The sequence below is a fragment of the Protopterus annectens genome, chromosome 9.part0 (assembly GCF_019279795.1).
Source record: "Protopterus annectens isolate FY-2018-M chromosome 9.part0, PAN1.0, whole genome shotgun sequence".
NCBI classification, from domain to species: Eukaryota; Metazoa; Chordata; order Ceratodontiformes; family Protopteridae; genus Protopterus; species Protopterus annectens.
Window position 1 is genome coordinate 410576106 of NC_056743.1, and position 15552 is coordinate 410591657.

The 15552-nt window shown below is 42.5% G+C and overlaps 1 protein-coding gene across 2 annotated transcripts in view; it reads left to right on the top strand.

Annotated features, from left to right (window-relative positions):
• SLC39A14 (solute carrier family 39 member 14) overlaps positions 1 to 15552 on the top strand; it is a 1521355-nt gene that overhangs the window by 182069 nt on the left and 1323734 nt on the right. For both annotated transcript variants that reach the window (XM_044082946.1, XM_044082945.1), the window contains exon 2: positions 3256 to 3339. The gene's annotated coding sequence lies outside the window, so the exon portion shown is untranslated. The remainder of the gene's footprint in view (positions 1 to 3255; positions 3340 to 15552) is intronic.

A 15552-nucleotide genomic window follows, 5' to 3' on the forward strand; every position in this document is an offset into this window, starting at 1 on the left:
CCCTCTTAATCTGTGATTTTTTATAGGTGCAGAGGTAGACACAGTGAACATGACGGTTCATCTCCTCGCCGAAAGGGCACAGAAATTAATCTACCAAGTTCAACATTTTCTCCCGTTGCAAAAAGTCAAAGCGAAGTGGGTTCTTCAGCTCCTCGGGACTATGGCTTTCACAATTCTATTGGTACCATTAGCCAGGTTGCACATGAGAATTCTTCAGTGGCTTCTGTCTTTCCAATGGTCCTTCCAATCTCTCCCACTGAGTCATCCAATCCTGCTGGCGGAATAATGCAAGAAGGACCTTCTTTGGTGGATAGCTCCCAATCAACTGATCACGGGTGCCCCTTTTGTTCCAGCCCACCCCGTTGCCACTGTGACCACGGATGCCTCCGAAATCGGGTGGGGGGGGTCATTATCTCGGCAGGACTGTCCAAGGCACATGGCAAGAACACGAGGCTCATCTGCATATCAGTGTTCTGGAGATGAGGGCGGTGCTTCTGGCGTTGCAAGCACTTCAAGACCTTCTTCTTCTAGGGGCATTTGCAATACAATCAGACAACATGTCGGTGGTTTGGTATATCAACAAACAGGGTGGTACCAGATCTTACCCACTCTGTCGAGAGGCCATGCGAGTTTGGGAATGGGCGATTTCTTCCCAGCACTTTCTGGTTGCAAAGCACATTCCAGGGACGACCAACATGTTAGCCGATAAGCTCAGCCGGGCAGTCCTAATGCCTCACAAGTGGTCTCTGAAATGAGAAACAGTGAGTCAGATTTTCCAAAAATGGGGACAACCTTGCTGCAACCTTTCTGTCAGCCCAGTCGGTACCAAATGCAGCAGCTATTTTCCCTCATTCCCCCTCCAGGGGAGACTCCCAGAGACGCTCTGTCTCAAGATTGGTCCATCGGACTTCTGTATGCCTTTCCTCCAATCCCTCTCATTTCCAAAGTGATTCAGAAAGCCAGTCGGCTGGGAAGCAAGTTGATCCTCATTGCTCCTTACTGGCCTCGTCAGGTCTGGTTCCCCTTCCTCGAGCCTCTCCTCCTGGACGATCCTTGGATTGTGGACCCAGCTCCAGATCTGTTGACTCACATGTCTGGTTTGCTACACCCCTCAATCCACACCCTCAAATTGACAGCGTGGCTGCTTCAGTTCCATCCATAGTCAGGCTTCATGATGCATCATCCTCAGTATCACATATTCTTATGCTCCTCCCATAAACCTTCAACTAGGAGGCTGTATGGCAGTAAATGGAAAAGATTTTCTATTTGGGCACAGAGAATGAATGTAGATCCATGCACTGCTTCTATCCCTGTGATTCTGGATTTTCTTTCTGAGCTTTTTCAGCAAGGATCTGCTGCTGCCACTGTCAGAGTCCAGTTGGCATCGATTTCTCATTTTCACTTAGGTTTTCCAGATACCAATTTAATGTCTCATAAGCTATGCAATACCTTTTTGAAAGGGGCCACTCTATTGAGACAACCTCTGCAAGAATCAGTGGCTTCGTGGGATTTAAATTTTCTGTTGCCAAATTGACTTCTCCCCCCTTTGAACCTTCCCACTCATCTTCTCTAAAATCTTTGTCTTGGAAGACCTTGTTTTTGGTAGCTATCACATCAGCTAGACTGGTATCTGAGCTACAGGCCTTGTCTATTAAGCCACCGTATTTGATTTTTCACAAAGACAGGGTATCATTATGTACTAATCCCTCCTTTGTCCCCAAAGTTTGTTCTAATGCTACCTTAAACGAATCAATAGAACTCCCAGTTTTCTTCCCTAACCACTGTAACGCAGCTGAGTACCGTTTTCATCAGCTAGACGTTCATAGACAACTACGTTTTTATCTACAGCGGACTAAGGTTTTCAGGAAATCAGACCAATTATTCATTTCCTTTTCTGACTCTAGATTGGGCTTACCAGTTTTTAAAGTGACACTATTTAATTGGATTTCCAGTTGTATAGCCTTTATCTATAGCTCGGAGGGCAAACCTTTACCCTACAGATCAAGGCTCATTCTACCAGGTCGCCAGGGTACCACTTGATAATATTTGTGCAGCAGCTACATGGGCTACCCCTCACACTTTTATTACACATTACAAATTGAATTTGGTATTCAGGTGTAGAGTAACCTTTGTCTCCATGGTGCTCAAGAGTATTTTCCAATGAGCCACCCAAGAATAAGGTGCTAGGGACACTGTCCCATATGTAAAATGAAGGTGAGATCGGACTACCTAACATTAAGAAGTTATGTACTCACCATAACATTCCATGTTGGTAGTCCATCTTACCCTTCATTTTTACCAACCCGCCCTCCTGCCCCCATCTTGGAAGATAGGGAAGTAATAATTTGGTTGCCCTTGGTTGGAGACCCTTTAGTATTGGTTGTTTTTATGGTTGTTATTCTAGTGAGCAGCAAACAAGATCTGGGGATTATACTGGTGCACCATGGGATACATGCTTAGCCACGAGCCAACCAGAAGTCTTCCAGCTTGTAAATCGGCCGAGTCGGAGCCGAGGATCGGCTCCGAACCCATATGTAAAAATGAAGGGTGAACTGGACTCCAACATGGAATGTTATGGTGAGTACATAACTTCTTATTTTTTTGTCTTGGGGGGGGGGGGTTGTACTACTCTGCTATTAGGATTGCTAAGTTATTACCGTACTAAATACTTAAATAATATTAAATATACAGATTAAATGAGATGTTACTTTGCATTTCAGAGCAGAAACTGCAGTGCTTCTTTAGTGTTTCTACTTTCAACCTACCTGTACATTGATTTCATGGGTTATGAGCTTAAGTTCTAGTGGTATTCCTAACCACTTCGTAGAAATTATTTACATCTCACTTTCTCCAGGAGAACCTAAATAATGTGTAATTGAGGATTAAACACATGCAGATTACTGTACAGGTTCTGTATGTATTTAACACATGCAGCTGTGCCCAGTAGGTAACCAGCCGCACATGTACTATAGTATATAAGCTAACTGGGCTGAAGTAACTAAATGATATACCAGAGGTCTAATCCTTTAGACACTGCCGAATTGCACATGTGTCGGAGGTTGTCTGCTAGCAGTGAACATACTTGAGTCATCTGAATCAATACCTTGGCATTAATCTATATTGAGTTTAGAAGAAGTTAATGTACAATAAACCCTTTTTAGTGTCATTGAGTTAAGTGTTTAATAATTTCCTTTCTGATTTAGCAGAGATTGGTGTGGATGTATGTTTTAGATGTTCTCTCTCTCTTTATTTCAGGGTTTTAACTTAAAGCTGTGGTAGAAGCAGCATGGAGTTATGTATCGTATCCGGGTGAAAGTTCTCTTGTCTAACAAACAGTTGGTAAGTTTTTTCCTTTTTGAATGTTTTGGACTCCTTTACTATATGGTGATGTGTGCACAAGGTTCCTTTCATTATGGATATTACTTTTAACTGTGGTAATACTGCGGTGGTGGTGCTGCGGTAGCTTTGTCGCCTCACAGTAAGACGTTTTCCTGTTCGATTCTCAGCTAGAGCGTCTTCTGTGTGGAGACATGCGTGAATGGGCGTACCTTCGTTGAAGGTTGTGCGTCAGAGCTGGCAACTCGGCACGTAAAAATCTACTGCCAGTCATTAGCGGACCAGAGTTCCGCTGTGGCGACCCCTAACTGCGAAAAGCCGAAAGACACAACAACAACTTTTAACTGTGGTAATGCCTTCAAGCACATGGTTATTTACACGCTTCCAAACCAAAATATGGTGTACAGGTTACACCTGTTTACATGGATAGAGAGGCACAACCAACAGTTGCACATGTGTGAGGAGACACACACACACACACACACACACACACATACACACACACACACACACACACACACACACACGAGCACACATTTAATAGTAGTCAGGTATTTGCAGCAGTCACTGTGTTTTGGTACCAGGTCTAGAGCAGTTAAGATGATTATTTGCATGTGCATGTTTGCCTCCCTGCTTCTAGACCATCTGCCTTCCATCTGTAAGTTGTACGTATTCATTCCTTGCCACTGACAATGTTGCTGCTGACATGGGCAAATCCAATAGAGAAAGAATTTTATCAGCAGGAAAGCACAAGACCGATAGATGTTGGTAGTATTAAATGAGGCAGGGGAAAGAAAGAAAGAAAGAATGGGGGGGGGTTGAAGATTAGGTTACCTGTGTGGTGATTCCAGATGTGGAGCCTGCATCCCATACACTGCACTAAAGAGACACCAGATGAGGATGTAACTTATCAGATGTTGTCAGTCTTCATCTATTCTTGACTAATGGGTTACGGTTCCGATCCTGGGAGCTGATCCGTCTGTTCTATAGCTCGCATTAGCCAAATCTCTTGAGCTGCAAGTCTGCCCACAATTCCCCTCTCCAGTTTACCTCTGATCTCATTTGCCGCTCTTGCCAATAAGACACATCGGCCAATTCTCTCATAACGAAGTACTTTTACACTATTCTTTTGGTCTACTTATTCACCATCTATAGACCCTTTCCACAGACAATTACCTAGTCCTTTCCTAGAGAGACCCGAGTCTCCTTCAGCCTTTTTGATATGCACGACCAGCAGTCTTTTGGAAATGGATGTTAGGTTGGTGGACCAGATCTTGGCAGCCAGGGTTTTCCCTCTTCTGTTCAGCCCCCTCTCCCTTCCGGAGCAGGTGTTTTTTCTCGGTCCACATCCAATTATTCTCCTCCTCTAATCTCTTCACAAGTTTTAGAGCTATTGGCTCCAGTGTCCTAGGTTCTGATGACTTCAATGCCAGCTACAGCTTTGTCTTTGACACAGAGTCTGGCTGTGGACCCTTTGGTGCCATTGGCACTGTCTGGTCCCCAGGACTGTGTCCTTGCCTCCAAGCACGGAGAGTACATGTCATTTCCCAGCTTTTCTACAGAGCCATCTGGCCCCTTCCTCTGTTCCGGTATGTCAGGTGGGTCTCAGGGTGGGGAGTGACCCCGATTCCAAGTTTATCTGTCTCTATTCCGGGCTCCCATCCCTCTTCAGGGGGTCCTGCCTTTCAGGCTATGGAAAGGGCTTTAGCCACTGCATCTTCTCACGTGACTTTTGGTTTATTAGAGTCTCCCCTTGTAACCCCAGGTTTCGCAGTTCAGTCACCAACCTCTTCCCCTGGACAGCACGCATCCCTCTCACAAGATTTGCCTTCTGAAGGCACTCTCTCTTCAGAGTCATCCTCAGATGTTCCCACTGAAGAGCCCCCTTGGAAGAGATCATGTAAGAAGAAACACCTAGATTCTCCAGAAGAATCCATCACAGAAGACACGGATTTCACCTATGGGTAGGTTCCCCATGGTCACCCCTGCAAGATGTCTCTTTTGGAGACCTTCTGAAGATCCTAAAGCAGAGGGGTGGTTGGAAGTCCAAAGACCCATCCTCGGAGAAATCTGTGTATTTGCAGGTCTTTGGTATGCACCCATCTACCTACTGGGTGACCCCCGCCTGCTGATGATCTAATTAAACTGATTGCTCAGTGGGCTTGGAAGGCTCCTGATTCAGTGGAACCAGTCCCCTGGAGACCTGATAAGATACTTACTGCCACAGAAGACCAACCACATTGGGCTAAAGTTTTAGTAGTAGATGCCATGGTGGTAGCAGCTACCATAAGAAAAGAGCTAGCCAAACAAAGTTCTACTGTCCATGCCCTGAACCGAGAGTCCAGGGTGATGGACAGATTTGGGAAGTGGGTATATGCTTCATCGACCTTCTCCATTAGGTCAGTGAACTTCTTGGCACACTTTACCAGGCTGCAAAGGGATCTGATCAAGGAGCTGTCCGATACCCAGTCAGGAGCTGTGGCTGGGGGGGCCAGGGAAAAGTGGCCTCCCAACTAGCTACCCTGGAGTCTATCTCAAACACCTCTATGAGGCTCATTGCACATGTGGCCGAAGGGGAGACCAGGTCAGCAGCTTCAGGCGTTGCAATTTTGAAACACACTTGGATGTGCCTGTGCGAGTTCATGGAAACATTCAAGTCTTCCTTTGTCATTGCCTCCTTTGATGGGTCCTCTTTGTTTGGTTCCAAAGTAAAAGAAACTCTGTCCAGGTGTGAAAAAGATGGAAAGACTTTGTCTGCTGTGGGCGTACATTTTTCCGCTCCTCAACAGTACTATTCCAAGAGTCAAAGGAGTGGTAAAATGTGGTAAAAAAAATCCCAGAAGCCTTTCCTGGACACACGTGGCTCGGACTTCCCTCGGGGCAGAGGGGAGAGTTGTAGTGGAGATGCCATCCCAGAGGCAGGGGTTGTCTGCCGAATCAGGGTTTCAGAGATTCTTTCGCTGTTCAACCCTGTCAGCACTCCTGAAGGGGTGCTGGATTGCTTACCTTTGGAAGCAGTTGGGAGAAGATTTTCCTTGCACCCTGATGCCTGTCAACACATAAACACTGATGCCTGAGAGCTAAGGATAACCTCTGGTAATTATCTAATTCCCTTTACCTTTCATATGAGAACCCCTATAAGACTCCCTGACATTCCATCCAGTCAGAGTTCAAGCAGCAATGGAGATACAAAAGCTGCTAGAAAAGAGTTGTCCAAGAAGTCCCACCAGACCAATTAGGATCCAGGGTTTACTCAAGATTCTTTAGTGTCAAAGAAAACAGGGGACTGGAGATAAATTTTGGATCTCAGCATTCTAAACAGATTCATCCAACAAGCAAAATTCCAGATGGTCATAGTTCAGTCTGTTCTCCCCTTCTTAGAGAAAGATGATTGGATGTCCTTCATTGACTTTCAAGATATGTATTGCCACATAAAGGTGGACAAATGCTCAAAGTTTCTCCGCTTCTGGCTGGGAGCCATTCATTTCCAGTTCAGAGCACTGACCTTTGGCCTCACCACAGCCCCCAGGGTGTTCACCAAATGTATGACAGTAGTCACAGCTCACTTGAGGCTGCATGGATTCAGAGTGTTTCCTTATCTAGACAACTGACTCTCCTCTGCTCCCTCCAGACATCTGTTACAGCAGACCACGAACTTCATCCCGGGCTTATTCCACCAATTGGGCATAACAGTAAACTCCACGAATTTCCAGTTAATCCCCACCCAGGACATGGAATTCATCTGCGCTCGTCTCAACACTTCCTCTTGCATAGCATCACTTCCCCTACAGAGGTAACAGAAGATACAGGTGCAGGTTCATCCGCTGTTGTGTTCAAACAAGATGACCTGCTTAGCTGATTCTTCAGGCACTGGGCTCCATGGCAGCTGCCATCGCCTTATTTTCATTAACCAGATTTCACATGAGGCTCCTCCAATAGTTCCTAGCAAATCGATGGTCGATTTGTAACCCACACCATGGACCACTTAATTTTCATATCCAGTTGATGCAAGAATGATTTAACTTGGTGGATGTATTAATAGATTCTTTGAGGCCATCCCTTTGTCTTCCCTCAACCCAAGGCCATAGTGACCACGGATGCTTCCCAGATGGGGTGGCGGGGTATTATCTGAGGAGGACAGTCCAAGGCACTTGGTCCCTCTCTGAGACCAGCCTGCACAGAGTGTACTGGAGCTGAGAGCAGAGCTTCTCATGTTGCAAGCTTTTCATTCTGCCTTGCCTCTAGGGATGATAGCTTTTCAACTGGACAACATGTCAGTGGTCTGGTACATCAAAAAACAAGGGGGAACCAAGTCCTACCCATTTTGTCGAGAAGCCCTTCAAATGTGTCACTGGGCCATATCTTCCAACCCCTTTCTGACAGCAACACATCCCGGGGACTTCCAATGTAATTGTGGACAAATTGAGCAGATTCATCTTCATGCCCGATGAGTTGTCTCTGAACTCCAGAATAGCGAAGGAGATTTTTCTTCACTGGGGCCAGCCTTGCTGCGGCCTGTTTGCCTCACCCCTGAAAAACAAGTGCAGAAGCTATTTTGCCCTAATTCCCCCTCGGGGGAAGTACCCCAGAGATGCTCTTCTCCACGATTGACCCCCGGATCTTCTCTATGCCTTTCCTCCCTTCCCTCTGATTCCATTATTTATCAGAAAGCATCTCTGTTGAGAAGCAAAGTGATCCTCATTGCTCCTTATTGGGCTCGACAGATATGGTTTCCCTTCCTTTGGCCTCATCTGCTCTGTCGAGTATGGACTCTAGACCCAGTTCCAGATTTCCTGTCCCATCCCCAGGGACTAGTGTATCCCAATCTTCAGACTCTCAAGCTGACAGCTTGGTTTCTCCACTTCCAGTAGTCGCCAGGTATAATGATGTACCTTCTCTCGTGCAGCACATTTTGTTGGCATCTCATAAACAATCCACCAGGACTCTCTACCTAAACAAATGGAAGAGATTTTCTATTTGGGCCTCGGACAATGGACTAGACCCCTTTTCAGCACCGGTAGAGAAAATTCTGGAATTCCTAGCTGATATTTTTAATAAAGGAGCCTCTGCTTGTACAATTAACTTAGCAGCAATTTCAAATTTTCATACCAGATTTGGAGACCAACCTTTAATTTCCCACAGACTTTGCAAGGTTTTCCTGAAGGGTACAGTTCTCTTAAAGCCTCCTTTTAAAGATCCTCTCCCACCTTGGGATCTCACTCTCCTATTGCAATCACTTTATGGCACCACCATTTAAACCAGCAGCTACCTCCTATTTAAAATTCCTTTCCTGGAAGATGCTTCTTTTTGTAGCTGTCACTTCAGCAAGATGAGTCTCCGAATTACAAGCTCTATGTTCCAAAGCCCCTTAATGTTTCATAAGGATAGGGTGTCACTCAGGACAGACCCAATCCTTCTACCTAAGGTAATTTCTGAGATTAACTCATTCACTCCACTGGAGCTCAGGAAGTTTGCAGTGTAACGTCCAATGGGCAGAGCCTCAGCCTTTTGACAGAATCAAACTACGTCCTCACATTTCAAACAAATGTTCATATTTTTGGAACAATAGGGATTATGAAATGAATATAAATGGCAAATTCGTCATGGCAAACTATTTTTATAGTGGTAGTATTCTTTAGGTTCTAGGTCTTAAACTGAATTTTATAAGTCGTAGTAAACACAGTAACTATTACATGTGTAATATTTAGTAAACCACTTAGAGTATCTCAGCAACCACTCAAGTTACATACTGTCAGCAGCATTTTATTCATTGTAGCCTCATATGGAAGCTCTCGAGTAGGAGTTCTGTCCGTGCTACTTGGTTGTTGAGATATTTAGAAAAATGTGAAAATTATATCTGTATAAATTAATGTCATAAAAACAACAGTTAATATCTACCTGCACTAGACAGAGGTCAGATGTTATTGTAATTGAGTTTGACATTGTGTAAACTTTAAGGTGAAATCTTTTAAAACCTTGCACATAGCATGGTTTTGGAATTATTGATGCAAATATTTATTTTATTATTTTATTTTTATTTTACATTTGTTGACCGGGCTAGTTTAACTGGATATATGTCCATTTTCAGTAGAGGTCCGGTGAGAAAAGCTCCACATTAAAACAGATAAACACACAGAGTATTAAGAATTCAGTTACAGAACATTAAACTTCAGATACAGATAGGTTGCTAGATAAAAATGGGTGTTTAAGGTAATTTAGCAAACATTGATGGAACAGAAGAATTTTTTTTTTTTTTTTTTTTTTTTTGTGAACACTGTGGGAAGAAAGTCTTCAGAAGGATATGGGAGATTCCCATCTCAAAGTTATAAGTAAGGAACAGAAGACCAGGGTAGTTACAAACAGGATTGGGAGAGTAAGTGGAGGGGGAGAAACTCATCAAGAGACAGAAAGAGGTAAATTACATCTTTCTTAGGTGCAATTAGAGCAACTAGAAGTTAGAGGCCTTAAAGTGGCAGTAAAGTGAGTAAGAAACCTGGGAAGACTGATTATGATGAAAATAGACAGAGATAGTCTTAGTCAGGGTTTGAACAGGGACATAGCCAGTGGTTTGTAAGGTATTGTTTTAGTTTCTTTTTGAAGAGTGTAGTTGAAGACAGAGATGTAAGTTCACTGGGAAGTAGGTTCCAACTTTTCCCCACAGTGTTAGAGAAAAGGGAATCTCCTGCTTTGTTGTTGGGTTTATGTATGGATACCAGAAGTTTATTGTCTGAGCGTAGGTTTGTAAGATTTTTATATGGGCATATTAGACTAGTGAGAATTGGTATGTTTTCTGGGTGATAAAGGGTTTTATGGGCAATAATCAGTTGATGAAATAAAATTTGATTATGCAATTCAAGCCAACCAAGCTGCTTCAGATTTAGGCAGTGGTGGGTTCTAAAAGGGGAGATGGTAGCAAATCTGGCAATATTGTAAGAGACTGCCAGCTTGTGGAGGTTGCATTTGGATAGATTTGTGTATATATATAAGAGAGGCATAAAAGAGAGTAGAGATGAGGCGGGTTTGGGCAATAGTAGTTCTAGCTATGGGAGTAAGGAAGGGCTTTATTTTGTAGAGGGAGCCTAGTTTTCGGTTTACTGATTTGATTGTGATGTTGAGGCGAGTGTCATAGTTAAGGCTGTGGTCAATAGTTACTCCTAAGAGTTTGGTAGTAGTGTCAGGAGATATGACTGTACCAGTTTTAGATGTCATAGAGAAGTTAAGTGGGGTGGACTTTTGAGTAGGAGTAAACAGCAAGAGTTTAGTCTTTTTGGGGTTAAGGAGGAGACACAGTTGTAGAAACCATTCTTCTACAAGCTCAAAGGTATTCTGGGTGAGGGACTGCAGTTCAGATGGCCCTGGGGCTGAGGATATTAATGTGGAGTTGTCTGCATATTGTATAGTTACACCTTGGGGGATACTAACAGATGGATCATTTATAAAGATAGAGAACAGAAGAGGGCCCAATATGGATCCTTGGGGTACACCAAGGGTGACAGGTAGGTGGGAGGATAGAGCGTTTTCCCATAGCACTGCCTGTTGTCTAGGTAGGACTTGAACCACTGTAGTGCTTGAGTATCAAATGAGAGGGACTTGAGAAGATTCAGCAGTAGCTGATGGTTAACCATGTCAGATGCTTTTGAAAGATCAATAAAGATAGCAGAGGACAGGGTATTATTGTTGCGATTTTTGTTGATGTGGTCAGAGAAGGAAAGGAGGGCAGTAGTGGTGCTATGGAAAGGTCGAAAGCCATGCTGGGAGCTGGCTAATAGGCTGTTTTGAAGAAGATGGTCTAATAGTTGATGGTGGATGTATTTTTCCATGATTTTAGCTATGGGAGAGAGGAGGGCAATTGGATGGAAGTTTGAAAGTTCTGTTGAGTTGCCACCTTTATGTAGTGGGATGATATGTGAAACTTTCCAGATGGATGGGATAGTACCTTCAATAATGGTTCTGTTTATAAGGATAGAGATTGGGTAGGCAATAACTTTGGCTGCAATTTGAAGGTATTTAGAAGGCAAGTGGTCTGCTGAGGGGGTAGAGGGTTTGACTTTTTGAAGGAGGGTACAGATGAGGGATGTGGGGACAGGGTGGAGTTGGAAAGTGGGCGGTGAGGTATGTGAGGAGGAGGGCAGATTAGAGGATACATGAGGTAGAGAGTTAGCAAGTGACTGGATGGCTTCAGTAAAGAAGTTATTGAAGGAGTCAGCAATTTGTTTGGGAGTGTCATGGGTAATTCCAGATGGGGTTGGTGTTTTAGAATTGCTTGGGTGAATGAGTCTAGTGATACCTGACCAGAATTTCTGTGGACTGGTTGGTATTTTGAAGTTGGAAGAAGAAGTTTTTTTGTCTGAAATTATAGATGTTTTAGTAGAGTTTCTGAGTTGTTTAACTTTTAAGTGGTCAGATGGATTTTTAGAGGTACGCCATTTGGCCCAGAATTTGGTTCTTAGCAAAAAACTTTTTCTTATTTCCTTAGTAAGCCATGGTGCTGTTTTGGTGGTGTTCCTAAGGGTACAGGAAGGGGCATGGTAGTCTAGGATTTCAAGGAACTTGGAAATGAAGTATGCCACAGCTTCCTCAAGTAGGAGGTATTTTAATGGTGTCCAGTTACATACACTCAGTTCATTTTGGAAGTGTTCTGGGTTGAAATGTTTATTTGAGCGAGTAGTTCTAAAAGTTATAGGGCAGGGTATGTTAAGCTTTTTCCTAATAATATAGGTTAGGGAGTGATCACTAAGGTCATCTGGCAGGATACCTACAGTATAGGTCATGGACTGGGCATTTATTAGGATCCAGTCTAGTTCTTTATTGTTATGGGTTTATGGGTGCGAGTAGGTGAGGTGATAATTTGGGAGAAGCCGTGTAGATTTATGTGATTAGTTGAGTTATCAGTATTACAGGTATTCCAGTCTATATTAGTCACCTAGCACAATGGTTTCCTATGGATAGTTAATGGACAGCCAGCAAAGGATATTTTCTAGGGAGTTGATGTTATTACCTGAAGGAAGATATGAGCATAAAATGTAGATGGATTTACAAGTATTTAGCTGTAGCTTAGTGATAAGAATTTCAGAATTGGTATTGGATGGTGGATGGTGGGTGAGCATCTAGTAGTGAAAGTTGAAGCCCTGCTTTGTATATTAAGGCCACACCCCTGCCCTTCTTGTTAAGGCGATCCACTCTTAAAATGTTATATCTAGGAGGGGTGATTTCATAGTCTTGGGTTGATGGTTTTAACCATGTTTCAGTTAAGCAAAGGATGTCAAAGTCATGTACATCCAGTAGGGCATGAAGGTGAGTAATTTTATTGTTCACACTTCGTATATTTAAGTGAGCTAAGAAGAGGGAGTTATGAGGCCTTGTAGGAGTGTGAGGGGGAGAGGTAGAAGGTCTACTTGGGGAAGCAGGACTAATATTGGTAGGGCCTGGATTGGGATGTATATCACCATCTAGTAGGAGGTGTAGGTGTAGTCTATATGTGTGGAATAGAGAAGGATTCAGTATATTATGTCCTTTCTTGATAAGGTGGTGTTTATAGTTAATATGGGTGACTCTATGATACTTTGGGAGGAAATAGTTTGTAGAAGATGTTATGTTTATGTGTTTAAGGCTGGTTGGAAAAGCAGGAGGGGATGTTTGTTTTTTTGGGCAGGTGGAAGCTAGAGTAACTGAGATGTTCATAGGCAGTGAGGGTATAGGGAATGAAAAGGAAAGGAAGAATTGAAAATAGAAGTAGGGGTTTGAGGTAAGTTGATTAGGATGGAATAGGCATTGTGCTGCTAAAGTAGAGGGTGGAGAGTGGAAGGGTGAAGTGTGTGTTAAAATAGGAGGAGTGTCTTAAAAGATGGATAGCTTTAACGAGTGATGGGATAGGATAATGGTGTAAGTGGGAGTGGTTAGAGAGGTATATGGTCAGATGCAGTGGGGGTGGGTGGAATTTTGGGGTAGGATAGGGGAGTGAAGTGAGCCTGCAGGATGAACGGAGCGGGTAGAGCTAAGTAAAGGAAGAAGACCTGAGGAAAACAGTCAGTGGATTGCTGACTACTAGAGGTAAGTTAGGAGGAGGTGGCTGAAGGAGGTAATAGAGGTAATGATTGAGTAGATTGGGTAGATAAGAGAATTATGGTGAATGTAAAAGGGAAAAGTGGGACAGAATGAAACAAGTAAAGTAAAACTAATTACCTAAGAGATTCTATTTAGAAGCTGAAGGCTAGGTGTACTAGGAAAATGGTGCCCTCTAGTGGGTAAACACTGTACTGCTACAGTAGCTCGTGGGGGAAAAGTGGGTTTATGAGTAAGGGTGGGAAAAGTGAAGTCAATTGCAGGAGCAACAGGAGGGAAGGGATGAAGGTAGAGGAGTACAGAGGAGTAAGGCTGTTGGCTATTCTGGCAGGGAAGGGAAAGTTACTACCTACTTAGTTTAGAAAAAATATCTTTTTCATACAGTAGCAAACATACTTTCTGGCTTCCTTGAAGGGATGAGTTCAGGGAGAAGATAGCCTCTTTTTCTTGATTTTAGGAAGAGACAGCAGGTACTATTTAATGCAGGGCCTCAAGTTCTTCAGGTAGGGCAGGTTATCAACCCTAAAGCAGGACAGGCAGCTAGGCAGGCTGAGTAGACAAAGGGAGAAAGAAGAGAAAGTAGTGAAGAAAAAAGAAAAAAGTAAGTCATCAGTTGAGCCAAGTAAAAAAATTGTCCTATTCAGTTAAACAATGTAATAGAATCCACTCTAAATCAATTTAGCTGTGTAAGAGGGGTGTGCAAAGAAAATAAACCTTTAGGTTATATCAGTCAGTTACAACAATAGTATAGTGAGAGCTTATTATCTAGTAAGCAAATACAAACAAATTAGAATCACTATAGCAAATATAGGTAGAGTATTAGCAGTTCAATACAGTGTATGCATGACTATCCTGCAGATTAAATTCCATTCCTATTAACCAGTAAGCAAATACAAGCAGTAAGAATCACTGTAGCAAATATAGGTAGAGTATTAGCAGTTCAATACAGTGTATGCATGACTATCATGCAGATTAAATTCCATTCCTATTAACCAGTAAGCAAATACAAGCAGTAAGAATCACTGTAGCAAATATAGGTAGAGTATTAGCAGTTCAATACAGTGGATGCATGACTATCATGCAGATTAAATTCCATTGTTATTAACCAGTAAGCAAATACAAGCAGTTAGAATCACTGTAGCAAATATAGGTAGAGTATTAGCAGTTCAATACAGTGTATGCATGACTATCATGCAGATTAAATTCCATTGTTATTAACCAGTAAGCAAATACAAGCAGTAAGAATCACTGTAGCAAATATAGGTAGAGTATTAGCAGTTCAATACAGTGTATGCATGACTATCATGCAGATTAAATTCCATTGTTATTAACCAGTAAGCAAATACAAGCAGTAAGAATCACTGTAGCAAATATAGGTAGAGTATTAGCAGTTCAATACAGTGTATGCATGACTATCCTGCAGATTAAATTCCATTGTTATTAACCAGTAAGCAAATACAAGCAGTAAGAATCACTGTAGCAAATATAGGTAGAGTATTAGCAGTTCAATACAGTGGATGCATGACTATCATGCAGATTAAATTCCATTGTTATTAACCAGTAAGCAAATACAAGCTGTTAGAATCACTATAGCAAATATAGGTAGAGTATTAGCAGTTCAATACAGTGGATGCATGACTATCATGCAGATTAAATTCCATTGTTATTAACCAGTAAGCAAATACAAGCAGTTAGAATCACTGTAGCAAATATAGGTAGAGTATTAGCAGTTCAGTACAGTGGATGCATGACTATCATGCAGATTAAATTCCATTGTTATTAACCAGTAAGCAAATACAAGCAATTAAAATCACTATAGCAAATATAAGTAGAGTATTAGCAGTTCAATACAGTGGATGCATGACTATCATGCAGATTAAATTCCATTCCATAAGATGTTCTGGTTTAGGGACTAACACGCTGAGAATGAAACAGTACAAGATAGTAAGCAACTATGCACTTTAAACCGATAGGCTAGTTTATTACCAGAATGAACATGCTAACTGTGTCAGCAAAAAAGTTAGCTAGATTCTATGTTAATTAGGAAACCTAGGTAAATTATAAGATTAATACTAAAAATCCCACTACCGTATAGTAAATATATTACATAATACGTAGGGAGTAGTGAGGCTCCTCCATTAAGTTAACTAATCT